Source organism: Colobus angolensis, unplaced genomic scaffold (assembly GCF_000951035.1).
Source record: "Colobus angolensis palliatus isolate OR3802 unplaced genomic scaffold, Cang.pa_1.0 Scaffold91, whole genome shotgun sequence".
Classification (NCBI taxonomy): Eukaryota; Metazoa; Chordata; class Mammalia; order Primates; family Cercopithecidae; genus Colobus; species Colobus angolensis.
This window is the reverse complement of record NW_012123043.1, coordinates 5,567,710-5,573,327: the sequence shown is the minus strand read 5'-3', so window position 1 is coordinate 5,573,327 and position 5,618 is coordinate 5,567,710.

Sequence of the window (5,618 nt, the reverse complement as noted above, 5' to 3'; positions counted from 1 at the left end):
CTCGATCTCCTGACCTCGTGATCCGCCCGCCTCGGCCTCCCAAAGTGCTGGGATTACAGGTGTGAGCCACCGCGCCCGGCCGATTATTGTTATTTTTTAGAGATGGGGTCTTGCTTTGTCACCCAGGCTGGAGTGCAGTGACACAATCATAGCTCATTGTAGCCTCAAACTCCTGGGCTTAAGTGATCCTCCCACCTCAGCCTCCCAAATAGCTAGAACCACAGGTGTGTGCCACCACACCTATTTTTTTTTTTTTTGGAGACAGAGTCTTGTTTTGTCGCCCAGGCTGGAGCGCAGTGGCCCGATCTTTGCTCACTGCAGCTCTGCCTCCTGAGTTCAAGCAATTCTCCTGCCTCAGCCTCCTGGGTAGCTGAGACTACAGGCACGTGCCACCATGCCAGGCTAATTTTTGTATTTTTATTAGAGACGGGGTTTCACCATGTTGGCCGAGATAGTCTTGATCTCCTGACCTCATCATCTGCCCGCCTTGGTCTCCCAAAATGTTGGGATTACAGGCATGAGCTACCGCGCCCAGCCTTTTTTTTTCTTTTTTATAGAAATGGGGTTGGGGATCTTCCTATGTTGCCCAGGTCCATTGTAAGTCACAAAATCAACTTAATGAGTTTCAACCAGCATATGTAAGTCCATCACTATATAAAGGTAATACTGTTTTGTGAAACTTTTGTTGCTGTTGCTATGTAAACAAAAATACTGGAGATTAGTCAAAGTTTGAAGCCACTGTAGTCTAGAGGGGAGAGTGGATCAATGTTGGCAGATTAAGGGGCAGCTGGTGGTGAGATCTGAGATGAGGCTTCTGTGTCCTTTTTCCTCAGCTTTAGAAAAGTCAGTTTGGTGTTTTGGGAAGATCAAAGGTAGGTACTAGGATGAACGTTCTTTTCCTAGCTCTGCTATTACTGTCTGATTTTTGGCTAATTAACCTTTCTGAGTGTCAATTTCTCCATCTGAAAAATGGTAACACTAATACCACTCATTTCACAGGGCTCATGTGCTCAGTAGACTATGATTTCCGCCCGGCTAATGGCCATCTTATTCATGTTATTACAGTGCTTCTAGTGGTTCTCATGTCCCTGCTTCCTGCCAGGAAAGAGGAAAAAGGGAATTCACCTGCAGCATTTAGTGTGTCAGATGCTGTGCTGGGCACTCAGCATGATTTGGTTGAACATGGAATTCCAAATTCCCAGTTTCAATTGGGAATTTACAGTGGTGGTCTGTAAAGTGCTGACACAGTGTTGCAGCAGTTTTCATTCTATTGTAAGACTTTCATCCAAGATGCAGGCAATTCCAAACATTCCAGCTATCCACGGCCATTGAGCATGCTGCCAGGGGCCCCTCAGCCCAGAGACCCGAATTATGAGTGCTGGTGGTGCCACTGAGGGATGAACAGGGAACATGAGGTTCCCTCTAATCCTCACAGCTTCTCTAAGCAGCTCACAGGATTGCTCCTTGGGAGTCCAGGGCTTCTAAAGTTGCCCAACCGGAATGGGAAGAAACAAGCCCTGAAGCCCTGGTGTGGTTAACTCTGCCCTTCCCAATCCCTGTGGGCAGGGCTGGCAGCACCGTGGGAATGTTCCACTTGTCAGCGACTGACCCCGACAAGGGTCTAGCCCTTTGAGCCCCACACCCAGGTAAACCAAAGGCCTAGGCTGAGGATGCAGTTACCCTGGATCTCAGTTGGGCTGAGTCATCAGAAAGGGATTCCAGGACAGGAGAGGAAGAGCAGATGGGAGGAGGAAGAGGCATTTATTAGTTACCAAGGTGGCTCTTAGGACCTAGACCCAGCTTCCCAAGGACAGAAACCCAGAAATGAGCGCCTGGTCAAGGTGTGAGCCGTTCCCCAAGAGCAGCACCGACAGCTGGGGCTAGGGCAGAACAGGGAGCACCGAAGTCCCCCAAAAGGGACCAGCTCAGCAGAAGATGACAGCACAGGAGGGGTTGCTGGTTCCTGGGAATTAAGCAGGGCAGGGAATGGGGGAGGATGGGTTTATCTCACCACGATGGATGGTGCCCACCCATCGTGGAGGCTCTCTCAACACCATTCTGAGCGTCCTTCCTGCTTCATGAGGTCAACCAGATTTTTCTTTGTCCAGCCCAAAGCTCCATCCTCAGCCAGTCGGAGCCACAGAAACTCAAGGCCATTTACCCTCCCTTTCAACAAATATTTGTGGAGCGTCTGCCACGTGCCTGGTGCCAAGGAGAGAGACATTACTCCTTCCCTCTAGAGGCTTACAATCTGGCAGGAGAGGAACATGTATGAGGAGAGTGCAGGGACACCGCGGAAAAAAGAAAAATACTGAGTTATAAGTGTTGTAATGGGGATAGTAACAAGACGTTGTGGGAACACACAAAATAAAACAAGAAGGCCAAATCGCAAGGGTTTGTGGGTTTCACAGGGGACATCTGACAGCAAACATTCTAGGGCACCTAGAGGTGGTGAGGAGAGAATGGCATTGAATTGGAGAAATAAGCTGAGATGGACTGCGCAGAGGACGAGGGAAAGCCGGTGCACTGGAGATTGGGGGAGACAAGAGGATCCACCAGTCTGGGAGGGGAAGGGTGGTGCTAGAAGAGTGGTGGTAGAAGCACGCGCGAGGCAGAGACCGGAGGCCAGGGCGGAAGGGAGGCTCACTGACGACACCGGGAGCTCTGGAAAGTTTCAGAGGCGGCGAGGGGGTGGGGAGCGGGCCCTACACGTGCGCTACGTGCTGCGCCGGCCGCTGGGGAGCTCGGCCTGCCCCCCTCATCCCCGAACCCGGTCCCAGGGCAGTTGCACGGCGCCCAAGGGGAGGGGAGGGAGGAAGTCCCGCCAAGTTTGCAAGCCGGCAGCGTGGTCTTCACAACGCAGCTACCGGAAGGAACGCGGGGAGCGCCTCATCACCAGGCGGGTGGATCTAGGGGTGAAGGCTGCAGATCTGGGGCGCAGGCTGGAGAGTGGGGTGCAGCCGGTTGGAGGCGTGGGATCGAGATCTAGGAGCTGGATGGACCAGATGAGGATGGAGACACCTATGGATGTGTCCAAAGGATCTGGCGCTGCACAAATGAGGGCGGTTTGGGGGACGGAGGCCCGGGCGGGGGCGGAGTGTTGTCCAAGAGTAAGGAGGGGGTTCCTGGAGACGTGGCACTCAGAGCGGGGCTGGGTTCCGCTCAGGTCGCCGGGGCTGCAGCTCCGCTATGGCCTGGGAACCCGAACCTGACCCCGCCCAGACTTCGCACCCACCCCTCTGGGAGCTCCAGCCCCGGCACCTCCAGGCTAGGGTTGCCCAGGTCCGGCCTCTGGGGTGTCCAGCCGGCCCCAGACGAGACAATGCGACCCAGGCCCCGCCCCTGGAGGCTGACGCGCCCGGCCGCCGGCCAATCAGCGCCCGTGGCTAGGCTCTTTAAAAAAAGAAGGGCCGGCGCGGTGTGGCTGTCAGCTGGGAGGGATCCCTCCGCCCATGTAAACATCATAAAGGGCAAGGGGAGCGTCTGCTGCGGGCGGGGTAGCGGTTGCCTTCCTGGAGAGTCCTGTCGGTCCCTAGGTTCCCCTCAAGACGCCGGCAACCGCCCCCTCCCTTAACGTCACACCGGGTCCGTTGGGAGCCAAACAACTGCGGCCCGATCTGGGAGCAATAGAATCTCATCACTTAGGGTCACTACCGGAAATGGAGGAAGCGGGACTGGGAGACCTTGAGAGTTGGGAGCGAGAGGGAATCGTAGGACGCAGCTGAGAATTGGGAAAGATTTTCTTAGGCTTGTTCTTGCTGTCGATGTCAGTTAAATAATAGTCATAACTCATATAAGTCTAGAATTTGTCTCAAAGTTATGCCTACCTGGCTTGTAGTATGCAAACGTTAAGAGTGAAAATAGTCAACGCTCTCCCGAGAGGGCACATAACAAGACATAATCTTCATCAAGACCCTCAGAGACACAGAATGCGCACCAAAGAGCCATCGACGATAAGAATTCTTCTACCCAACTTCTTTAGTATTATCAAATATTCAGTAAAGTTAAAAGAAATTTGCATCAAATTCCTCTATACACACTACCTAGATTCTATCATAACTTGCCACATCGCATATCTATCTTGCACTGATAATTCTAATAGTGTGTTAGCTGTCCCCTGGGCTTGATTCTCCATTGCAGTAGGGAGCAGGAAGAGGCTCCAGGTCCCAAAGCCCTAGAGATCTAAGAAAAGGACTACATTCTCCCAGGACCACTGTGAGCTCTTATCCCCCCTTTTAATTGAAGACTTCTTAAGCATAAGAGATTTCCTTCCACTAGGTGAATCTGAAAGCAGAACTAAGGTCTTGACAAACAGTCCTTGCATACGTTTGGCACCTTTTTGGATGAAAGAGGTCATTTCAGTGTTGACGTTCTACTTTTTGAGCTTTCTCCCTTTTTCTGAGGCTGCTGGACACCACCCACCCACCCCCGTCTCCCGTCCCCCGCCAAAAGGAAAAAAAAAGGCGCCTCAAAAGTGTTCATATCTCTTAAAGTTCGTTAACTTCTCTTTGCCCCCGTTGCCTGCTCTGCAAAATGATAATATCGTACCTACTCAATATGGTGGTTGCAAAGACTCAGTGAGCTAACACATGCAGAGCGTTTAAAACAGTGCCTTACACACAGTAGCATTAAATAGCGGCTATCACCCATATGCACATAACTCCCAGATTTATATCTCCAATTCTGATCTCGCCCCTTCTGATTTATGCCCTTCAGTCCGTTGAAGGATACCCCGTTGGGTATCTCTACCTGTTTGTACCAGAGACACCTCAAATTCAAAAATGTCCAGAAATGAGCACAGCATCTTCTTCCCTTGAATAACTCGCCTTGTGTATATAATTGGGGTGAACGTCCCACCAATGCCAACGGGCTAGCATCTACTCAGGCAGATACGCCAGACACCTGAATCTTAATACCTCATCGTCCCCCCAATCTGTCACTATGTCCTAATTTTATTTCCTACTTTTACATCCCTTCCTTATAATCATCAGTACCACTGCCTTAAATTAAGTCCTATCATTTTTGTCTGGATTATTTCAAGAGTCTTTTGCCCCTCTCAAGTCTGACCATCAATCTATGGATTGTTGATATTTATTTTCCCTGCAACATCTCCACCTCCCAATAATCTCCATCACTTATTAGCCATGTGAATTTTGGCAAATTGCTTAATCTACCTATGCCTCACTTTCCTTATTGTAAAGTGGAAATAAGAGTACCTATCTCATAGGGTTGTGTGATTAATCATGCAATGCAATTAGAACAGTGCCTAGGATATGAAAGTGACCAAAAGTGTTACGTTATTATTATTATTACTACTATTGCTTTCTCACGAACATGCTGTTTGTATGTTCAAGCTGTTATCTCTACTGGAAAATCCTTCTCCATTTCCAATACTCTTTCCAAAACCCCCTCCTGGGTTTTACTGCACCTACCACTGTGTACTGACATGATTGAATGATTGGCTTATGGGACTGATCCTTTCTACCAGACTTAACTTCCTCAGGGCAGGAACTCTGATACATAGTAAATGGTCAATAAAAGTTGGCTCAACTGAAACCCTAAGGATAAACTCCATCCACAGCGGAAGGCGCTGCCCCTCCTAATTCGGGGGCGGGGCG